The sequence below is a fragment of the Canis lupus genome, chromosome 16, assembly GCF_011100685.1.
Source record: "Canis lupus familiaris isolate Mischka breed German Shepherd chromosome 16, alternate assembly UU_Cfam_GSD_1.0, whole genome shotgun sequence".
In the NCBI taxonomy this organism is placed as follows: Eukaryota; Metazoa; Chordata; class Mammalia; order Carnivora; family Canidae; genus Canis; species Canis lupus.
Window position 1 is genome coordinate 3,719,182 of NC_049237.1, and position 25,166 is coordinate 3,744,347.

A 25,166-nucleotide genomic window follows, 5' to 3' on the forward strand; every position below is an offset into this window, starting at 1 on the left:
ACCCTCTCCATTGGTTGTGTAAATATAGGTCTTCTTTTGAATTGCTTTTATTTCTCCCTGACTTCTCTAATTAGGGCAATAACAAATTAAAACATTTTTATATATGCAAAATTTTGTTTCAAAGAAGTTATAAAAGAATTAGTAATGACATATATAATACTGCAAAATAACTAACATAACACAATTTAAAAAGAATAGATATTTGAGTTTATGTATATAAAACATTTTATATACATTTCAACATTGTTTTTAGACACAGTAGCAAAAGCATTCCTATGAAAAGTCCACTATCACCACTATTATTACATATTTTGCTATAGATAGTAAATGGTGCCTACATGCAAAATGATAAAACAGCAGATGCACACAGAAAATAGCAGAAGCAGAATTATATAATTATAATGATAATTATAGTATGATCACCTACTCAGAAAATTCAAGACAAGTAGACATCATCATTACATCTTATGAGAGAGTTCAGTACAGTGCTCAGTATAAAATTAAAATTTCAGAAATTGTTAGCTATCATACACAAATTATATTCAGTACTGCAATATAGTTAAGGAAAAATACTGTTTATAAGAGAGCTATCCAGTTTTAAAAATCTACATGAAATGTATGAGATTTCTGTAAAAATACTTTAAAACTTTACATATAAAAAGTACATATAAAAAAGTCTTGAAAAAATGGACAAAAGTCCATTTTGGATGAGAGTCAATACGATAAAGTAACATTTGTCAAATTATTCTATAGACTTATACTTTCCCATACAAATATTGGACAGTTTTATTGTTTGTCTCACTTTTTTTTTAATTTGTGGCAAATTTAAAAATTTATGACATTAAAATTCACATTGATAATTTAAAATTTAAAAAAGAAAAAGATTTAAAATTGGTAACTAGCTCTACTTAATATTTAAGCACATGTTAAGACTGTATTACTTCACAGTTTAGAGCTGTCTGAATAGACAAATAGACAAATAGAGATGATGTAAAATAGAAAGTCCTAAAGTATGGTAAAATGCATAAATATTTACCTAATGAATAGTAATGATGACACTTAAAATCATCAAGAGAAAATGAGTTTCTCAATACATGGTTTTATGTAACTAGACGGCGTCTAGACGAAAAATTACAACAAAACAAAATAAAAGCAGAGTTAGAGCTATCACTTCTTACTCCAGAATAAATCCAAGATCTAACAAAGATTTAGACATAACAATGAATAAAAATACATAAAAGTCTTCATTTAGGAAAAGCTTTTCTAAGCCTCACCACAAAACTGGAGACTGAAAAAAACCAATGCTGATGAAAAGAATAAATATTAGCAATCTGTGTATGTCAAAACGTTGCAAACAAAAGTCAAAGATAAACAGCACATTGTGATAGATGTGATGTATTCAAAATCTCCTCTCTTTACAAAAAAGGGACTTCAAAATCAGTAAAACAAACAAAATAACCCTCAATAAAGAAAATAAGTAAAAAAAAAAAAAAAGAAAATAAGTAAACAAGTCTATAGATTAAAAAATGGAAGTGGCTTTTACACCTATTGCCCTATGTTCCACTATGCTCCTATGAAGATAAATTATAATTTAAAACATAATATTGTTTTTCAGCGTTCAGAAGGGTAAACATAAAAAAGTTCCCTTCAGTTAGAATGTGTAGAAACACAATCTCAATTGATTTTGTGCATTCATTAATCTATGAAGGTATCATAAAATTTTAGGAGGGATTATTTTGGGGATTTGGGATTGCTCAAAAATATTTCTACATAAATTAATGGCAATTGCTTCTTATGAAAAGTTTCATAGGAATGCTCTGATTTCAGATAGCAGAGAAAACCTGTATTTCTCTTTCTGGCTGTTTGATGTTTGACCAAGTGCCTACATAGCCCATTAAAATAGACACATACACACACACACACACACACACACACACACACCACATATACACACATTAAAAATAATGCTGGTAAAGGAAAATGATCCAAAGGGAAAGTACAGTATGGAAAGTTTGCTAAGATTGAGATTGATTCAGAAAATTCATGAAAATTTATTCTATGAAGTCGGTATATTTGCAAGACGTGAGACACAAATATGCCTGAAACGTGATAAGGGCATGGCCATTTGTGGCCATCGGTGATGACTGGATTTAAAAACAATTTCTGAAAGAAACACAACTATTTGTGATACTGAAACCTTTCATTTGAAGTAGGTGGTATGTAACAGACCTAACAATACCCTTACATTGCAAAGTGAAACAACTTACAGAAAGCTCTCTTTTGATATAATCTAACTTTACATATTATATCTTTATCATCCCAAACTTTATCATTGCAAACTTTAATTTAGAGAATTAAAAGACATATTTTATAGGGGACTACTAGGATGGGTTTCAGGCTACCTGGCTGGATAGCTTAATCCAGTAGTACAATTTAGGATGTCTAGTAGTTTGAAAGAATGGCTTATCATTCAGCTAAGCATCCATAGGTATTATTTTTCAAACTGATGAATTGAGCAGCAGTGAACTGGATATTATACCCCCTGACAATTACGTGGAATATAGCAATTCTGTGTTCTAGGTAAATGGGGAGCTGCACAAATCAGCAAAACTAAGGATAAGAGAATGATTTGTTTGTGAAAACTGAAGCGTCACTAGGACATTTATCTCAATGAAAGGCAATGCCATCTCATATTTGTATCAGGCAAGGTCCATGCAGTTTGTAAAGCTTTCTAACAGAAATGGGCTTTATTTATTTATTTTATTTTATTGGAGCAGCAACTTTGAGTAGCAGAGGAAGCTATTATTATGGATGAAGAAACCGATTTAGTGTGATTTAGTCAATATCAAAGAAATAAGTAAATGGCACAGCCAGCTCTAAATGCTAGACTTTGACACCATATGTGGGTTCTTTCCTCATATCTAATTCACTGACCTTATAATACATACTCTCTGCACACACACCCCATCCCTGGGATATATTATTTGTATTTTTTCCTACTTTATTTTTATTTATTTCTATTTATTTTTATTTTTTCCTACTTTAAATCTGACTAATTCACTCATGCTTTCTAGGATTTTTTTTTCCCCTTGGACACAGAGTTATGGTAGGTCTGGGGCATGGGGTCAAGTGAGAACATATACATACACATGTATGCACACACATGAGCACAATCACATGTAAAAATAGAGTCTATACGACTACAGATGAGGGAAAGAAAATGACTGGAGATGAAGAAGAGAAAACTGGGGCACTTGGGTGGCCCAGTCGTTTAAGTGTCTGACTCTTGATTTCTGCTCAGGTCATGATCTCAGGGTCATGAGATCAAGCCCTGCATCAGGCTCATCACTCAGCAGGGAGTCTGCTTAAGGACTATCTCTCTCCCTCTGTCCTTCCCCCCATGCACTCTCTCTCAAATGGATAAATCTTTTTTTTTAAAAAGAAGAGAAAATGACATCAACTATAAAGGCATACCTGAGAACACAAAGCAAGAGAGAATTCAGAGAAGAAATGGGATTTATAGCCTTAAGGAAGAAGAGACCTTTCTTACTCATCATATTACAGAAAAGAAGGTGGGAGGAAGTGGTTAGTAGGGGACTTTGGCCTGTAGGTCCCTATTCTGCTCTCTTTATTCATTTTTTAAAGATTTTATTTATTAATTTGAGATACAGAGAGAGAGCACACCCAGGGGGCAGAGGAAGAAGCAGGCTCCCTACATAGCAGCCTGATGCAGGGTTCCATCCCAGGACCCCAGGATCACAAACCGAGCCGAACGCAGACGCCTAACCGGCTGAGCCACCCAGTCGCCCCTATTCTGCCCTCTTTAGGGCCAGGGCCAAGCCAATATTTAGATTATACTGAAGAGTAAGCTTATGACAAATACACTTTATTTCATCATACGATGATGTTGAAATAATCACTTTTATGTACTTATATGTATTATATATAAATTTTTATTAGTACTAAGAAGGAACATGTAATCAAAATGTCTTAAAGTTTTAATGAATTTCTGAGAGGGCAATGGAGCCATGTATAAAATAGACTGAGAGGTATACATACCTTAGTGATGGAACCATTTGATACAATGAAATAAAGTTAAAATGTCTAAAAGGACCGTGCAAACTGCTTAGCCTCTACAGATAGGAATAGTTTTATCGTGGACATGCAGGTGCTTGCTTCATTCCCACTAGTTAGTTGCAAGCTTCCTAAGAGTGAAAACTTTCTTTTCCATCTCTCTGTCTTCCACAGACACTAATTCATCTACGATCAGTGTCATGTACAGCCTTTTAAGGTCTTACATTGAGACTTTTTTGGTATATCAATATACCGAAGCCTTACATGTTTGTTTTCTGAATCAAACACACAGGAGTGAAATGTGTATCTGCATTGGCTCTGCACTTAGAAATTAAGTGACTAGATTACTTAACCTAAAATTGGTTTAATAATAATTATCCATGGCATTGTCACAAAGACTAAGCATATAGCACAATGTGTGATACGTAACAAAGTTGCCGTAAATGTGAGCAACAGCCACTAGTAGTTATCTCCAATCGATCTCCTTGGCTGAAGGAAGAAATCATGCACTCTCCTTCAAAACACTGGCAGACATGAGAACCTTCTGGTAGTTTTTACTTGGGTCTCGTACAATGCTATAGTTTAACTGATAGTTTTTAAAGTGGGTCTCTCTAAGTATTTCATATGCTTTAATTAACTATAGTCTATACTATAACTATATAACTATAGTCTATAGTTATAGACTATAACTATAGTCTTCCAAGGAATTAGGAAAGCTTATGTCCAGTTTAGTTTCATGATTAGACCTGTCCACATCTGTCTAACAATGGAGGAGGGGGGTTTCCTATGAATTTTATGTTATTCTCCAAAAGTAGATCTGAGCTTCAAGACTCCAGATCCCTGTGAAGTACAAATCCTCTTTTAGAAAAAAGATGTATATTGGCTCCAAATTGCTTTTCACAATTCTTACATTCAGTACATGACTGAAATAAAGATCAATTCAGACTCTAGTTTCTTTGCAGATAAATAAATGATGGACGATATCTCTAAGACAGGTGGAGCTTTTGATGGATGGACAAGCTGAATACATAAACACACATGAAAGGCCAATTTTGAGCACACATCCCAAATCCCTTTGGTCTTCTCGGGCCCATCATCTGATGTCAAAAATTCCTTTTGTGGAGAAATTTTCTTTGAGGTTTTAATGGTACCTATAGGTTTGCTTCCCGTTATTGTTGTCTAAATGGTAATGTGATATAAGCTTCCTTTCCTGTAGATTCAAAGCAACTGACTTATCTTGTCCAGATATATGGTCTTTCTAGTTATTAGTAACTTAACCTTGTCAGAAAAAATATTATCAGAAATACATTACAAAAATCTAAATGAATTCATTATTCTCGTATTTATAAAAAGTTATATTGATACTATGGATAAAAAAATATTTTAGGAAAAATTCTCAGCTCTAGCTGTGCAGGTGTCTCAGTCAGTTACAAGCCCAACTCTTTTTTTTTTAAGATTTTAATTTATTTATTCATAGAGACACAGAGAGAGAGAGAGAGGCAGAGACACAGGCAGAGGGAGAAGCAGGCTCCATGCAGGGAGCCTGACGTGGGACTCGATCCCGGGCCTCCAGGATCACACCCCAGGCTGCAGGCGGCACTAAACCGCTGCACCACAGGGGCTGCCCAGAGCCCAACTCTTGATTTCAGCTCAGATCATGATTTAAGGGTTGTGAGATCAAGTCCAACATCAGACAAATACAGAGGAAGACAAATCATATGTGGAATTTAAGAAACAAGACAGATAAACACAGGGCAAGAGGGAGAGAGGGAGGCAAACCATAAGAGACTACAGAGAACAAACTGAGGGTTGCTAGAAGGGAGGTGGGTAGAGGGATGTGCTAAATGAGTGATGGGGATTAAGGAAGGCACTTGTGATGAGCACTGGGTATTATATATGTGATGAATCACTAAGTCCTACTCCCAAAACCAATATTACACTATACCTTAATTAACTAGAATTAAAATTAAAACTTGATAGACAACAACAAAAAAGAGTCTGCTTTTTTGTCTTTGTCTCTTTGCTTGCTTTGTTTCTAAAATTCTACATAAGAGTGAAATCATACAGCATGTTGTCTTTTTCTGACAAAATTTATTTCACTTAGCACCACACTCTCTAGGGCCGTGTTGTTGTAAATGGCAAGGTTTCATTTTTCTTAGGTCATATGATCACTTTAGATAATAAAACATAACTACTCATGTTACCATATTATATTTCATATTAGAGCTCATCTTCAAGAGTTAGGTAAATTCCCAGATCTTCAACAACCCAAAACATTTATCTTATAGAAATACAAACCCAGACAACTAGTTGAAAAACATGGAAATAAAACTGTGTGTGAACGGTTTAACAAAGTAAGATTTATTTTGGCACATGGATGTAAAACATAAAGATATATATACCTTCTCTTTATGTTTTTGTAGATAGAAATTTAATTCTTCTGGTGTCTTAGCCTAGGCCATGTACTTCATTTATTTGGGAAAGCCATCCTAGGGAGTCTGTGTGAGGAATGAGGGAATGAAAGTGGAAAAAAAGACCAAGATAAGGTGTATTAGCAAGTTAGTTGCCATTTTGAGGGACAGGTGTGTGATCTTGTGGGACATTCAGAGTCTTTTTAGAGAGATACACAGTCTGCAGGATCTGTATTGAGATGCTGTGGGGTTGCACCTGTGGGTCTGTTTGCTGTCCATGTGGACATCATGGGCTAGAGTAAAAGATAAGCTTTTTAAGTGGTGCATAAGATAGTTGGGAAGAAAAACAATCTCTAGGATGCTATGTTTATTTAAGTAGACTAAAATTATACAGTGAATAATAAGATTGAGTGGAAAACATATAACTTCCTTGCAATATGAAATTTAAAAATCCTCTTAGCATTTTATAATAAGAGCTTATAAGTGTGAAAACCATTCTATTAGAAAAAAAATTTAAAAATTGGAAATGTATTTTTGTTAGGACACCTGGGTGGCTCAGTGGTTGAGCATCTGCCTTTGGCTCAGGTTGTGATCCCAGGATCCTGGGATCGAGTCCTGTATCATGTTCCCTGCGGAGAGCCTGTTTCTTCTCCCTCTGCCTATGTCTCTGCCTCTCTCTGTATGTCTCTCATGAATAAATAAATATTTTTTAAAAGAAATTTCTTTCTGTTATACAGAAAAAAAATTAACAAACACATATACAGCCTTTGAAAAATTGCCACTAATTTTGATCAGATTTGTTAAATGAAAAATTGTTGAACATCCTCTTTAAATTGCTTCTGTAGTGCACATGTGAACAAAAAAAGCAGAACATTGTCTTTCATGAAATTTTTTCTTACATAATCAGGCTGTGTCTAATCATCTTGGCATCCTGATTAAAAAGTTAATCAGGCACTTGGAAAATTCTTTTTTAAAACTAATTGTATATACATGGAGTTCTCATTAGGAAAATTTATATGAGTGATATGAAAAGTCCTTTGACTTATTTTTTTCCTCTCTTGAAAAACAATATCTGATTCTTATGATTTTAATCTTTACAGTCTCCACCCCAAATTCCACTAAGTTATCAGTGAATAAAGCTCATGATAAGCAGTCACATATTTTTACTTTAAAATGCCTCCTGCCTCTAACGCAGGAGAATTAGGTAAAGTGGAAGAGCACTGAGCCCTGTCAGCAAACAGGTGCATACACTTGGAAAGGCTGGTTTAGCTCTCTGAGTCTCACCACTCACTTACTAGTGAATTTACTAAATTTACTAAGTAAATTTCTGGCTCTAGAATCAGAATTTGGAGCCATGCTGATTGCCTTCAGATCTTTAGCTCTAGCAAGTAGTGGATTTGTTGATATGAGGCAAATCACTTAACTCCTGTGAATCTCAGTTCTATCAGCAGTTAATTAAAAAAAATAAAATAATTTTCTGAGAATTTCGTGAATTAACTGAAATAACATATGGAAAGCATTTAGCATAGAGGGGGGCCCATTATAAACATTATTAAATATTTTTCATTATCACCATTTGCAGAGCAAGAACCCACTGCCCTAAGTTCTGTACCCTTGAACACATCTTTTCTCTCGCCTGGTAAATAAGGGAAGTCCCTCCTCCAGCAAACACTGAACCTCCCACTTCTTCCCCGAATCCTCTCTTGCTTTGGCTCCTCAAAGAAACATATACATCGATATTGTTTTCTCTCCTGCATGCTTAAAGACTCCCTTTTCTCTTATCAGCAGATCCATATGCTCAGTTGCTCTTTCTTTAACAAATGTGCGTGTTGCGGGGGAAGGGAGGTGGTTCCCCATGACCCAATCTCTCTCTCCAGCTACTCCTCTTCTATCATCACAGAATTCTTTTTTTTTTATTAATTTTTTTTTAATTTATGATAGACACACACACAGAGAGAGAGAGAGAGAGAGGCAGAGACATAGGCAGAGGGAGAAGCAGGCTCCATGCACCGGGAGCCCGACGTGGGATTTGATCCCAGGTCTCCAGGATCGCGCCCCGGGCCAAAGGCAGGCGCTAAACCGCTGCGCCACCCAGGGATCCCTCATCACAGAATTCTAAATAGCTGTCCACGTATTCTATCTTGACTTTATCTCTTCAGTCTTACTCTCATCTATCAGCCTTATTTATTTATTTATTTATTTATTTATTTATTTATTTATTTATTTATTTTAAGACTTCATGAGAACTTCTCTTTCATGGTCACCAATGATTTCCATGACATAATCCAGCACGGACGCCTAACTCACTTCCCCACCGCATGAAGCAGACAGAACTAACCCCCATTTCATCTCAGGACAGTCTCCTTAGTTCCCTATCACTTCTCCATCAACAGTGTCCTCCTATTACGGGCTCACTGATTTTCAGTGTCCTCCTCTGATCATTTTGTCTTTCTACTCAGTGCTCACTGCTGGGGATCACACCGGGTTCAGTCCTGGGTCTTCTCCCAAAACTTAGTCCCTAAAATATCTCATCTATTCTTGTGAATTGAAGCACTATTTAATGCACAACTTATAGAAGTTGGCAGATGTAGCTGGCTAACTAGAAAACAGGTAGTTACTAGTTAGGGCAGATGCTGCTCAGGGTTAAACTCTAGTTCTGCAACGTACTTGCTACACAACTCTGGATGTCATGAAACCACTCCAGGCCTTACTTTAATTCTGTTTCATGGGGTTATTAGAAATATTCCATGGAAGGATGACTTCTTATTGTTCTCATACAATGTTTCATGGTTGTATAGCTATGATTGCCACCGCCCTTTCCCTACACTAATTATTTTCTACCTTGAACTCTTCTGTTTATTTTCTTCATGTCATCTATCACAATTGAATGATCATGGTTTTGTTTTTGTTCTCTCTGTTAGAGTTTACTGTTCAAGAAGGCAGGAATTCTATCTTTCCCTTCACTCCGCAGGGTCTTAGACTTCCTAGGCACTAAAAACCACTTGGGCAATAATGAACAACTCAAGATAGAGGAAGGTCATTTTTACCTCAGTATAAAGTAAAACTTTCTAGTAGCTGGACTTAGTGAAAAAGCATCTTCTAACACTGAGAGTATTCAAATGGCATTAAAAATCCATGAGGAAAGGATGCTAGAGTGAAAAATATTCTGCATTCTGCATCTTTATTTCTTTTTTAAAAGACCTTATTTATTTATTTGATGAAGAGAGAACACAAGCTGAGGGAGCAGCAGAGGGAGAGGGAAAAGCGGCTCCCCCACTGAGCAGAGAGCCCCATGTGGGGCTCGATCTCCAGGATCCTGGGATCATGACCTGAGCCTAAGGCAGATGCTTAACCGACTGAGCCACCCAGGCACCCAACTGCATCTTTATTTCTATATTTTAACAGTGAAGAAAAGGATGAATACCATTTTGTAACATTTTGGGTAATACCACATTCCTCAATGTTTCTAAATAATGATCGAAGGTTCCACCTGAATGATACAAGTCAAATCTCTTGTTCTTATGCTTACAAACCTTTAAACATTTTAAATATTCTAAATATCCTGTTCCATGTCCTTATATTTACTTATGGACTTGTCAAGCTTTCATTAAAGGCATTTATAGCTCCTGATAATCTAATCATGACTATCATATGACACATTTGGGAAAGTCTAGCCTGCCCATCAGAAAGAATCTAATTTTCCATGTAAAAATGGATCTTGTCCTACAGAGAACCATTGGGAGTAATCTACTCTCTAACAGATAGCAAGTAAACCATTTGAGGCAAATTCAGTCTTCTTAGAGCAGCAGGGTACCGGTTAGTAATTTACCTCCTCTGGGGCATTAATTGGTACCCTAGAGCCTTGGAAGAGTTAATTTACCTCATATAGTGAACACTTAAATCCTAGAGAAGTATGCTTAGTTTAGCTCACAACAAAGCTAGATTAAGACAGAAATTACAAGTAGCTTAAATAATATGTTAAAACACATATTCAGGTGGAAAAAAATGTAGTTAAGATGTCATTTTTTTTTTCTTCTACAGATATTTCAGGAGTTTCTAGCTCTTAAGCTCAGTACCTTCCTTCTTTGCTTAAAAGAAAAAAGTTCTGCTGCACAATATTGACACATTTGCTATTAACAGAGGACATTGACTCATTTTCATAGATTACAGTGTTGTATGGTAATTTCCAATAAATACTCTTTCTGTGGAATTCCATTAAAATCAAAGAAGAAAGAATAATGAATGCATATGGCAAGTGTGAGGTGTCCTGAGGTGCCTTGATATCACACATTGCCATGAATGGATGAATCACTATTTCACTTCAGTGACTAGGGCAACAAGTCCTACTCTAGAGTCTACGGATTTGTTATCCACCAATGTCCTTGAAAGTGAAAATCAACTTGAGAATATCTATTAATGTCATTATATACTATTATTCCAGTGGAAAACACCTGTGGCTTTCAAACTTTTTTTAAAGCTACAGAAAACCAGTGGAACCACTCTGATTGGAATTTGGAGGGTCTAAGACCCACCCACCTGAACCTGAGGCAATCATCCAAGATTAATTAGACTGAGGAGAACCTTTCAGAATGGAAGGTCCTTTGGGCCAATGGAGTTTTTAAACTCTTAGAATAACATCAGATTAAGTTGTTTTCCAAATTTAGAAAAATGTGGTCACTCTGTTTTCTAAATCATCCTATCACTTGGATTTCCCACATAGCATTCTGGATTAGTACTATTATGTGCACATATTTCACAAATAATCTTTCAACAGGGGTCTGGATCTGGTGCATATTTATGTCACCTGTGTCATTTTTACACAGTAGTAGCAGGTACTCAATAAACACGAATTAATTACTTAAAGTCTTAGTCTCTTTCCCCCTTGTCAGATGCAGAACCGATATTATGAAATGGTTATAATGTCCTTCACGAAAGTCAAATTCACCCAGCTGAAAGCTGAAGCAAGAGAAGGCGTTGGCTGTCAATGAAGCAGAGGAAGGGTACTTCTGTCAAGGGAGACAGGCCCTACAAAGGCTTAATACAGGGAAGAAAAGAGAGAATTCAAGCATTTTCAAGTAGGTGAGAATGGCTGGAGCTTAGATTATGTCAGGGAAAGAAATGTGGACACGCAGCCTACAGAAGTTAACCCAACTCTACTATGGAGCTGCCTTTTGTTTCATGTGAAGAGTCTGGCATTTTATCCTAAGATAATTTGGAACTGTTAAGCTAGGAGAGATCTTTTCAGATTTGTAAATCAAAGAGATCAGACTGTAGTCCTTTTTTTTCTGGATGCGAGGGGAAGAGTCAGTGAGTTTGTTTCTGAGTCATCACAATTTATACCACTGCTGTACTATTTCAAATGCTCACGCGTGTGCATGTGCAAGTGCAAAAATGTATATAGATTTATATAGAATATCTCTTACAGAGTCATTTGGAAGACTTATATGTCATTATAACAAAATTGATGTTTACATGTTATTTATCAGACTCCGTGATAATTTCAGAATATTTTAACAAAAGAAATATGGGGCTGTTAATGGAGACATTATGTTTTTGTTTTTTTCTTATAATCCTACAAGAAACATAGATAAAATGCTATAGCTGTATTAACATTCAATTTTGTGGCAACTGTGATTAGTCATAGCAATTGACTACTGGACAAGACTTTGCTCGAAGGTGTTTGTTCATCAGAATTCTCTGTGGTTACAAAATAATTCAGGAGTCAGAATTACAGCACTTTTGAGTTGGAAAGACCTTAGGGATCATGGAACCTTATCTCACTTCCATAGATGAGATGACCGAGGTCTCAGCAATGGAAGTAAGTTGTTCACAGTCTTCATATTTTTGAGTACAGATAAGAAAGCCTTAAAAACCTTGAGAGATTTCCCTTAACTGCCCATCATCACCACCTGAAACAATCCACCTACCACCTCCTGGTGTCTCTGTGCCTAGCCCTGTGCCCACCCTCACACATTCAATTCTGCAAATCCCTGTTCTCTCTAAACTATGGGGTCCTTCCTCTGATCCTAGAATTCTGCACGTAATATAATCAGAATAAATGGGACCACAGGTTCCTTCTACTATAGTCTTTTTTAATTGAGATTAACCACAACAGCAGATAAATAATAGCAGCTGCTTCCCAGACAAGATTCAGGGACTCACAGCCCCTACTGGCACCGTCTTATAGAGGTGATGTACAAAGTACCTGATTTTCCTCATGTGAGGAAAAATCATCACATACCACACTGGCCCCAAAGCGCGGGGAGAGAGGAGGGTAAACTACCGTCTTCCTTTCACTCATTTGTAGAGTCCATTTCTTAACCCATAATCACTTCCAGTTTGGTGTTAAATTTAGAATTCAGCTGAAACATCATTATTTTAGGTTGTCTTTTTTTTTTTTTTTTTTTTTTTTTTTTTGAGGTGAGGGGAGTCTAAAAAAAGACCATTCTTTTAAGGGTAGTAACAATCTCTAGAATAATGAATTCTAATCACCAATCTTTAGCTTGCTGTTATTAAAACACTTTATACACATTAATACTATCTTTCCCCAACCTTCATAATCCAGCTGTAATGATTTCTTTTGATCTTTCTTTCATTAGACTTCATAGGTCTGTACCCATCGATATTATTCTTTTTCCCAGACTGAGCCTGAGCATCTGATCTTTAGTCAAACGGTGTTCTAAAGAACTCAGTTTTGCTTACATTCAACAAGATGTTATAATGACCTACATCATTGCAGTTGTTTTTGCAAGACAGGAAGCTGTGCTTGATGAGCTGAGGGGAAACATGGCAGAAAATTTTCTGTGCAGAAGCTGCAACCATAAGCAGTGACCTGGAGAAATGTCACAGCGGACTCCCAAGTTGTCATGGTTAGGTACATTGGCAGTAAAATGTTTTTGTTTTTGTTTTTAAGTGTTTGTGTGTGTGTGTGCATGTGTGTGCGTGTGTGTGCATATATGTATGTGTTTGAAGGGAGGAAAAGAGGCTTGACAAGATCTGGCAAAGCTGAAAATCCATAGGTATCAATGTTCCACATGAAACATTGAGTTCAGTCCCACATATGAACTCTATAGAGAACCTCTAATCATGCAGTTGGGATGAGATCAATGAAATACTAAAAAGAAATTGGCATATTTACCCATTTTGCATAATTTTCTATCTTAATTATTTAATCCTTCTTTTCACAAATTAGAGGTCGAAGAATATACTTTATATGGACTTTCATTAGTTCGTTGCTTTATAGGCAGCTAGTATTGAAGTTATGCAAACACCTAAAAATAAAACAATGTCCTTCAACTCCTTAATTCATAGTTTCTAAATTCACGGTTATAATTATTTTTTGAATAATCTGGCACTAGATATATTTAATGTATTTTTTTATGACCTTGCTCATTCGGGTCTCACATTCATTTCCCTCTATCTTATACTTTCTTATTTTCACGTGAATGTTTTGGAGACAGAATGTTCCTCTCATCAGAGCTGAGATCAGGAAGTGAGCGCCTCTTCACATCCCAAATAAAGAGGGAGGTACCAGGAGGCCAGCTATGTCTGGTGAAACCTTGTGGCCATTAATTACCAAGCAATGGGAAGATGAGATAGAGAGATAGGATTTCAGGACTCTGTCAGCCCCAGGTTAGAGGTTGGTAACCAGCATTTTATCAGTTAGATGTCAAGAACTTGCATTCTAAATACATAGACTATTAGAATTATAAACTCAAGGTATAATCCCAGAATCTCCTGTGGAAGGTTTTCAAACAAGAATGTAGATTTTTTTTTTAAGACTTTATGTATTTATTCACGAGAGACACAGAGAAAGAGAGAGAGAGGCAGAGACACAGGCAGAGGGAGAAGCAGGCTCCATGCTTGCAGCCCTACGTGGGACTCCAGGATCACGCCCTGAGCCAAAGGGAGAGGCTCAACCGCTGAGCCACCCAGGGATCCCAAGAATGTAAATTTAAGACATAATCCATCTGATGTCAAAGGAGAGAGCTGCCCAGAAAATAAAACATCATTTAATTTAGAAAGCTCTGTAACATTGTATGTGCCTCTGTTTGTGTTTATGTGGATATGTCTCTATTGAGACTTTCATCTAGAAAGTATTGTTTCTCTTGCTTGAAATACACAGTTATGCGGCCAACTATTGACTGTTGTAAGAATAAGAACGTTCATTTCCCCTTGTCACTGTATTGTACAAAGATGAGAGCAAAGCTCAAAAAAATAGGGAACTCAAGAAACCCAATGGGAGAATGAAAAAGGTGGAGAAAGTAACTAGTTTGATGAATACGTATTTCTGTTTACCTCTTCACCAACTAACAACACACCCAAGAGTTAAAACTTGATTGGGAGAAGTGGCTGGCATGGCCAGAGGGCTGGGGCACAGCACAGTGCACTGGCACAAGTTTTGGTATGAACAGGATTTTGATCCATGTTTCGCCAACCAGTTGGGGGAGGATCACCCCAGTGCCCAGGTCTCATGAGACCCTGTCTTGTTCATTTACTCATCGCCCACATTTGCAACCTTGTCTGGAGGGGCAGGAGTTTTGCATTAGGCATATCCTTGAAGACAAGAATGCACCCTTCAGGCAGTGTATTTACATACTGATGAGGAATGAAAAAAGATTTCCCAGAGCTGCTCCAAGACATGGGAAGGAAGATGGGGTATCTTTCGGTGCTGAACATGCCCTGGCATTTCATACTCAAATGAAGAAGACCAGTTCAGGGCCCACATAGGTGAAACACTCTTACGCCAGCTGAGCCCTTATGCTAAGTCAGATCTAGGGTCTGTGTCTCCAGAAAGTAGCCACAGTGAAGCCAGATGAATTCTGAACATGCTCGTATCTACACAGCAGAAGGAGTGGCCCGATCATGCATGAGAAGCTAATTCTTTTGCAATCTCTATCAATCAGTTTAATTGACTTCGGCATGAAAAAGCAACTTTATTTATTTTATTTTTTATTTTTTTACATAATCACAGAATGGAACATGAAGCTCTATGTGGTAGTCTCTTGATTGGCCCAGAGGGACTTTGGGCCAAAGAACTAGAGAACATAAAAGCCTCTAAAATGTCTTCTGCAGTATCATTAGCACTATCGAGGGGAAGCCTTATTACATAGGCAGCTGGAGGAATGCAGAATGCTGGCCACAGATGGTGCCGTCCTACAGGCGGATACGGATACGATTTGTTTCAGTCAGAGGCACTTGGCCTTTGTGGACGATGTCTATTGTTCCAGTCAGTCTCTTCCAATGACCAGACACTGCCTGACCCATATTTGTCAAAGAACAAATCGAGTTCTCTTCAAATGCTGCCAGGGGTCCTGTAAGCCTCCCTGAGGATCCTTGCTGCCCAATGCCAACTGGAAGTGGCCTCCTCAGATGTATAGGCCTGAGTAGGACTTTGATATTGTGGGTGATGGTACTTGGTACCCAACTTGATCCTTGCTTTTTGATCCTTCACTCACCCCTGAAGATCATGCAGTCAAAGGGATTGCTGAAGGTCCAGCAGATATTCTGGGCCAGATGCAGATGGCTGGAGATGAGGGCAGATCACAGAGGTCTCAAATTCTGAAAATGCCTCTGAGCCACTGCCTCAAAGTAGAGGGGCTACTGCAACTAGGAAGCCAGAACTCTCTTCTGTCAGTTGATAGTTTGTTTTGGGAACCACATGAGCTTGGGGGACTTCAATTTTCCATTCTTTAAACAAGTATTTATGACTATCTCTCACTGAAGGACAACTCATACCACATTGTTTGGGGTATTGATTGATATAGTCAAACATAAACCAAATTTTGGAGGAAGGGATCAATAGTGTCTGCAAGTTGTGAATGTCTTCTCCCTCTATGCTAAGAGGAAAAAGACAGGTGATTCCCGCCGGAGCTGCTGGGATGGAGAAAGTATTTGGGACTGTGCCTCACAAGAGAGACATCTATGTAATGGGAATTCCTAAGTCTTGGAACAAATTCACATAGGTGTTTAGGTAGAGATGTGTACGCTTGGGATACCAATGGAGCCCTGTGCCTATGTGCTAGCTTTCTTCACCTCTCACCTGACTGGGTATTCGGAACCTCCTCCTCCTCCCAGTGACCTCTGACTTATAACATCTGAGAATAGCCCATAGGCCTGGGCCTTCCTTAACCACCCATCTTGCTTCTAACCTATGCAAATTTCTGTACTATCTTATGTAAGATACAATAAAAAATTATCATGTAAAGTTTCTATTAAATGTTAAAATGTTATGAAAATGTCAAAAAGCCTGCTTGAATAAGTCAACAAAAAATACATTGTCAAATGAAAAGATGTTTCATAAAGTATTGTGGACTCTGTAAATTAATGTAATTATACAATCTAATTTTATTTAATTAGGGATTAAACAGGGAGCAGAATTCCTCTGCATTCTTTTTAATGGAATCTCCAGACATTGTCTGCATGAGTCTTAGAGATTATAGGAGAGATTTATTATCACAAAGCAGGCACAAATAGCTCATGACCAGAAATGGTTTTGAAAGGTGGCCAATACTCATGAGGAACATGATGAACTGATTTTAAATAATGCAGTGCTGCCACCATGGGGGGCACTTCCTGGGTTTGGATGATATAATGCCTAGAAGGTTGTTCCTGTGTTATTGGAACCCCATGCTGTTAAATAACATTTACTTCAGTTATCTGGCACTATTAGCACTACCCCCCATTGGTCAGCTAATTAGACATAAATCTATTAAACAAAAATAAACTTCTATGTACTTGGCTATTGCTTGAATCAAGCTTTTGCACATTTAAATTATCATCTTGTTTAAGTTTACAATGTGAAATACATTTATTTCTTCGTTATAGGTGAAGAATTGAAAGGTGGGCAAAGAAAACACAGTTGACAAGGCTTATTTGTTTTGATGTATATGGAATTTGAACAAAGCAAGAAACATTTTAAAGCTACAAGCACATTCTGACTGTACTTATTTTTAGAAACCACACAATCCTGAGACCCAGTTTATACTGTACAATTGAATATGCAACTAAACTGTCACAGTCAACTAGTCAACTCTGTAAACTTGTAACTATTGCCAGTCCTTCTGCTTGCTACACCATTCCACAGATCCTTTATTCCAAATATAAATTTATGCTATTGATGTGTCTCATATCTTCCTCCTTACCCCACTGAAATCATGCCGCTTTTTACTTTGCCAGAATATGCCCAAAGGCACAGCTCAATTTCTTTCTCCTCCTTAATGATTTTAAATTGAATCTGTTAAGAAAGAGACCAGGTTGCCCATTCAGTATAAGAACGTCATGTGATTCCTTGGAAGATTAATAAAATAGGAACTGGAGAATGAAAGATGCCTATAGCCACAATGATATTAACAATTAGAATGCCTTATATTTAGATATTATAAAGTATAGTTTCACTTAAATCTAGAAAGCCCTGAGAAGCAGACCAAGATGGCAATATTTTACTTATTTTCTCTATATGTAATCTGAAGCTTACAACACAAAGTCTCTCATCCAAGGTCACATAACTATTAAGTGGCAAAACCTATTAAGTGGCAAAACCAGACAAGAACAGTTTTTTTTTTTTTTTTTTTTTTTTACCTCTAGTGCCAATATTTCCTCTGGAAGAGCAGCCATTTAAATGTGTAGAAAAGGGGCTCCTGGGTGGCTCAGTCAGTTAAGCATCTGCCTTTGGCTCAGGTCATGATCTCAGGTTTTGGGATTGAGTCCCACATCAGGCTCCCTGCTCCTGGAGGAGTCTGCTTCTCCATCTATCTGCCTGAGGCTCCCCCTACTTGTACACACACTCTCTCTCTCCTTCAAATAATTAAGATCTTAAAAAGGAAAAAGGCAGCAAAGTAGTGTAGGGTTAGTGCACTGTGCATGATTATGCCTCAACCAGCACCACAAGTTACCAGAAAAAATGAGTGCTTTTCACAAATATTCTCACCTGGTCTAGGCTCATAGCATCAGGGCTACGAGGTGGTAGCCAATCCTCCTTCCCTTTGCCTTTCTCTCTTGGGGATGGTTAGAAGTCAGGACCTTGGAGACAGACAGATGTGAGTCCATATTCTGGTTCCACTATGACTAGCTGCATTATCCCAGGTTAGTTACTGAACTTCTAGGCAAAGGTCAATTTCCTCAACTGAAAGTAGCGGTATACGTAAAGGGCTTAGCACAAGGTAGCTAATGTGAATACATATTACCAGTTACGATAGGAACGTTTTTAAGTACATGCAGTTGGTGTTGTAATTAATAAAGTATAATTTAAATTATAAATCAATTTAAATAAACTTTCTGTTGGTACATATTTTCTCATTCACAGACACTAATAATTATAACTATCCTATAGAAGAGTCTATCATTTTATTATTATAATTATTTAAGTAGCTCATAATAACCTAAGGGTTGCAAAACATTCTTCTACCCTAATGCAGCTATGGATTTTTTAGGTGTGTGAGTATATACTCTACTGTTGACATGTAGATTGCCAAGTAGTTGGACTGCCATGGTTAGTTTTAATTTTAAGGAAATTTTCCAAATGCCTTGGTGGGAAGACACAATTAGAAAATTTTGATAAAAACTTTTAAGACAACAAAGAGGCTGGCAGTGCATATCACGCTCTGCCAGAATTATCACAGCAAAATAGTGCACTAAGTAACTGTACAATGAATACTTGAAACCTAGCCCAAATGTTTTGTGAAAATATGCAAAAATTGTTAAAATGATTAATGAATTTTCATCCTTGCACACACCAACTCACAAAGATATTCTGGAGGAAAGAGGATATTAAATTTCTGTGTGGCTTGTAACTATGAAAAGAAACATATTTTTGCAGAAAGACTTTTGAGGTTTGCCAGCTACTGTGATGCCAGCAGTTTGGTAAATAAATGTCTGCATATTCTTCACATAGGCACTAAAACAAACTGTCAATATAAATGCATTCAACACATATTTATTTAGAATTTAATACATGAGACTTAATGTCTTAAGCAATAGATATGTAGTAGTAGATAAAAGAAATAAAAGTTTCTGCCTAATGGATCTCATATGCTAATAAGGGCTAGATAGATAATACCCATGCAATTAAAACATATACACCTTGGAGGTGGGGAAAAACTAAATAAGCGAACAGTACAGCGAAGAATGGGTAAAGTCATGCTGGTGGAGGCAAGAGGCAGGGCAAGGGGCTAGCAATTTTATTTTATTTATATATTTATTTATTAAGATTTATTTATTTGAGAGTGAGCGACACAATGCGAGAGGGCAGGGGAAGGGGCAGAGAGAGAGAGAATCTCAAGCAGACCGTCCACTGAGTGTGGAGCCAGACATGGGGTGATGACCGGAACCTGGAAATCGTGACCTGAGCTGAAACCAAGAGTCAGACGTTGAACCAACTGCACCACCCAGGCACCCAATGGAATACTAGCAATTTTAAATATTGGTCAGGGAATACACCCCTGAAGTGATGATATTTGAGCAAAGACATGAAGGAGTTGAAAGAAGTCTTCATGCAGATAGCAGTGGGACAGGTGATCTAGGCAGAGGAAACAGCAAATGCAACAGAACTATGTTTGAGGAATAACTAGAAATCCCTGATGGGAAGAGTTGGGCGAGTGTCAGAATCCTGAAAAATGTCATCAGAGGGGTAGAGAGGCCAGGACGGTAGAACCGTGTAGGTCGCTGTGAGTGAGGGCTTTGGCTTACACTCACATGAACCTTTCGTCCATATCCAAAATCCATCTCGGTCAGGCACAGCGCCACACAGCTGCCTCAAAAGAATGCTTGCCTGCCTCCCTAAACAGTCTACACTTGAGTTCAGAGAAAGTCTTTGCTACATTTTAAATCCATTCCATTTAGCAGTGTTCACCATAAAAACGGAGAACCAGCTGTTCATTGACCTTGCATTACAATGCTCACATATATTATTCTCCAGGTATGCTAGTATTCTAGCATCTCTTTTCATTAATTAATGCCAGACTTTCACAATTCTAACTTGGATATTATTTTACTCAAATTTTGAGTGACCTCATTGTGTTTTCATTTCACTGTGAGAGCTTTGGATTTGACTCTGAGTGTGACAAAAAGCCATTGCTAGGTTTTTAGAAAAGTAGAACATGATCTAACAGTGTATGAACAATCATTCTGACTGCTGTTCTGAGCATGAACTGAAAAGAGAAATGGTTGGGACAGAAGCAGGAGGATTACTGTGGAGATGATGGAAATATTATGGGTAAGAGATGGTCATACACTGGTCCAGGGTGGTAGCAGTGGAGGTACCAAGTGGTGCCCACCTATTCAGGGTAGACAAATAATGGTTTGGATGCAGATATTTAGAATCTGAGAACAGAAAGGGATAGAGTTGCTATTAATCAATATGGCAAAACCAGTGAATGGGGCAGATTTTTAAAGAACAACATCCTGGATTTGAACATTTTAGTAATAAAATGCCTATTAGACATCTCTATAAGTGGCCATGTCACATCGGTAGTTGGGTTATACGTCTGGACTTTTCAAGAGAAGTCAGGAGTGGAGTTATAAATTTGGGAATCATCAACATATGCCTGATTTTAAAAACAAAGCTGTATGTTATCCATGAATGTAGATAGAAGAGATACCCAAAGATTGAAAAGTATGGCATTTCAACAATTTGAGGCTAAGGACACCAGAAAAAGGATAGGGGGTGATCCATTCTGTAGCAGGAAAATCTAGATCAAGCAGTGTTGGAAGCCATATGCAGAAAATGTTTCAAGGGTGAAAAAATGTTCAGCGACATCAAGCAGGGCTGATGGGTCAAGAAAGTTGAGAACTGAGAATTCAGTATTAGGCTTATATCAATGAGGAGGAAGCTTTAATATCTGTGGTGTAGACAAGAGAGTTTGGTAGAAAGATGCAGATGAAAGCCTAATCAGAGCGATTTTTTTTTTTTTAATGAAAGAGGAAGGATTAAAACCCTAAGTACCAATGAATCTTTTGAAGAGTTTTGGTGTAAATGTTCCAGAGAAATAAGAAAAGATCTGCCCTAAGATCGGAGTCAAGCATGTTTTGGTTGTCATAATTTTGAAGATGAGGTGACTTTAAGGCTACCACGTGTGTCTACTGGAAAAATAAAAAGTGTGTATGCCGATGGATTTTTCCACTAGAGAGACACTGAGAGGGGTACTTGAGCTATATTGCCTTGTAAGGGAAGAAAGAAGGGACTGAGCATTGATGTTTTTCATGAGTAAGCAGAAAAATTTCAAAATGTGAAGATAAAGATGCAAATAATAAATGAAAGATGTGATAGTAACTTGTGGAAGTTCTCTGCTGGTTCTTTCTGGGATAGAGGAAGTTAAGATGAAAGAGGTAATACTAGATTTGTGTGAAGTTTAATTTTTTACAAGATTTTATTTATTTATTTGTCAGAGAGAGAGCACAAGCAGAGGGAGCAGCAGGCAGAGGGAAAGGAAGAAGAGGCTCCCTGCTGAGCAGGACCCTAGGATCAATACCTGGGTTAGCTGAAGGCAGATGCTTAGCCGACTGAGCCACCCAGGCGCCCAAAGTTTTTTTATTCTTTTAATAGAATAAATACATAGTCCTGCACAAAGCATATGGAGGAAAAAAAATAAGTAAGGAGTATTTGATTGGCAAAGAAAAAGAAAAACTTTTCAGAAGACAGGGAAAATTCCTTGCTTATATACAAAATGGTAATTATTCATAAAACCAATGAAATTTTTGAGGGGTCAGGTATTTGATTCATTCGGATGAACTGTTCATTTGAGAATTGTGGCTAAAAATTAAATAAAAACACTGATTGCAAAGAAAAAAACATGAAGAACACTTATTTACTAGACGAATCTGTCACATGATTTGAGACTTAGCAATTAGACATTTGTCTTGATCTTTCAAGAATACTGAATTAGGGAAAAACATCAAATTATGCATAGTGTAATTTAAGTAAAATTTGAAAATAAAATGCAAACATCATAAATTATTAAAATATTTCTCATATGGGAGGATTACATTTATCAAAAGTCTGGGATTATGTAGATTTTTCCCTTTGATTTCAGTTGTCATTATTTATAATTAGTCCCCCAAAGATGAGGATGGTTTTATAGACATTTTACAGATTATACACACTCTTTATGGCATGATAAGAGTTAGCCATCTTCCTCTATTGGTAATGAAATAGTTTTGAAGAATAAAAAACAATTTATTATTCATCTTGATTATATATTTCATCTACCATATCTGTTCTTAATGAGTTTTAGATTCATTTGTAAAAATCAAACCTTCTTTGAAAGACTGGAGATTTTACATATTTAAGACAAAAAAGGCAAAAGGACACAGTTTAAAAAGTTAATTATTAAAGAAATAGTTTTAATTCTTCTTAAATCAATTATAGCATTGTGGAGAACAACTATGCAGAATTCATAGGAGATCATTCTGAAAGGGACGGTTTTAAAATTATTAAAAATTATAAGGATGCCTCGCTGGCTCAGTGGTTGAGGATCTGCCCTCAGCTCAGGGTGTGATCCCAGGGTCCTGGGATAGAGTCCCGCATAGGGCTTCCCAACACAGAGCCTGCTTCTCCCTATGCCTATGTTTCTGCCTCTCTCTCATGAATAAATAAAGAAAATTTTAAAAATATTATAATTTTGTGCAGTCTTCTTTATAATTCTAGCTCTCTTTATACAAAAAAATAGAATATTTCAATCGAAAAACTGTGATACTGTTACATAATGAATACCATACAACATATATGGAAAAACAAAGAACGCATCATTAATGTGATGTAAAAAAAAAAAAACAACTGGTTCATAATATAGACTTTGAGATTCCTTACTGGAAGCCCCAAACCTATGGGTTCCTGACTCTGTGACCTAGAAAGGGTACTTAATTTTTTAAAGTCTCGCTTTCCTCCATGTATCCTGGCTCTTTTTGACACTCATGGAGAAAGACCAATGTTTGGCAAGTTCTTTTAATTCCTTACAAATAAATTAACTTGTTTTAAGCCTAAGAAAGTGATGCAGATTTTACAGTAGCTTTAATGGAGGGGAACAGAGATGATGATTAACATCAGATGCCCTATAACAAACATTAAAATGCCCCTTGAGGAAGCAATAGCTCTTCCCTTCCTCACTGACATCATAGTAACTAAGCTCAGAAAAACTTAGATACAGCTAAGACAAGATAATTTGAGACCCATTCAACTGACAGAGAGCATAAAGTAAGTTAAAATAATAAACAGGAATCACAGTTTGTGTTATAATAAAAAATCATGATCTATTCAACACTCTATACCTGAGGTAAAAGGGGAAGCAAACAAATTTATTTATTTATTTATTTATTTATTTATTTATTTATTTACTTTTATTATTACTATTTTTTTAAGATTTTATTTATTCATGAGAGACAGAGAGAGGTAGGCAGAGGGAGAAGCAGGCTCTATGCCGGGAGCCCGATGTGGGACTTGAGCCGGAGACTCCAGGATCATGCCCTGAGCCGAAGGCAGACGCCCAACCACTGAGCCACCCAGGTGTCCCAAGAAATCAAATTTAAAAAGAAAGAGCCTCAGTGAAGTTTTTCTAATGAAGCCAATAATCTTTCTAAGTTATTGATAAGCAATGAATTTCTATTTTATCTGGTTAGAACTCTAATCAATAGGCATCATTTAGTTAATAGCAATTTAATGCCAGGCATACACAAAACATGCGTGTTGTCTTAAATTTCTCACATATTGATAAAAACTTAAAAACAACAAAGCAAATGTAAAATCCACAAAACAAACTTTTAGACTAATGCTAATTTGGTAATCTTAATAATTTTGCATTATTTCCTTTAAATACACATTATGTGTTTTATTTGATGGGCCAGTTCTTCTGAAATCAAATGTTGTTACACCACCTTTTCAAGTGAACTTATTTTCTCAATTCTTTTGGTCCTGAGTCTTCCCTTCATATACTTTGAGTGTTTCATACATGCACAAGAGTGCAGTTAGCTTTTTGTTTCCTTTTTCATTATGTCACGTGCAGTCCAAGAAATATAAAAAATGGGGGATTCCTGGGTGGCTCAGCGGTTTAGAACCTGCCTTTGGCCCAGGGTGATCCTGGAGTCCTGGGATCGAGTCCCATGTCAGGCTCCCTGCGTGGAGCCTGCTTCTCCCTCTGCCTGTGTCTCTGCCTCTCTGTCTCTGTGTTTCCTGTGAATAAATAAATACAATCTTAAAAAAAAGAAATATATAAAGAAAAACAGAAGTGAGAAAAACTATTTGGGGTAAAAGGCTGTTATGAGTTAGTCCATATGGGTATACAAAATTCTAAGAGGACTCCATGATCCCTATGCCTAAAATTCCTATGTGTAATCTCTGTTTCTAATGCCTTACCTAGAGTGCTGAAAGAACCTGCAACTCAATTCTAGCAAATGGAATGTGGCAAAGGTGAAGATATTTTTTAGATGTTATATGGAACGCTCAGTAGTTGACTCTGAATTTATGAAGAGGTAGATTATTATTTTTTTTTTTGAGGTAGATTATTTTGGACAGACCTGACCTAATCAGGACGAACCCTTTGAATAAAGGTCCAGGCTTTGTGGCGATTTGCTATGCAGCAACAGAAAACTAATATATAGTATGATTTCAATCTCAGCCATATTTGAAAATTCTTTATCAAAGCAATAATAAAATGAAGGTGGGGGAGTGAATTCAGGATTATTTTGAAGCTA

The 25,166-nt window shown here is 36.9% G+C and overlaps 1 protein-coding gene and 1 long non-coding RNA gene across 2 annotated transcripts in view; one reads left to right on the forward strand and one right to left on the reverse strand.

Moving 5' to 3' along the window:
• Window positions 1-25,166, reverse strand: part of CNTNAP2 (contactin associated protein 2) — a 2,034,882-nt gene that overhangs the window by 1,823,071 nt on the left and 186,645 nt on the right. The gene's annotated exons all lie outside the window — the stretch shown is intronic.
• Window positions 1-25,166, forward strand: part of LOC119869503 — a 54,142-nt gene that overhangs the window by 15,759 nt on the left and 13,217 nt on the right. The window lies entirely within an intron of this gene.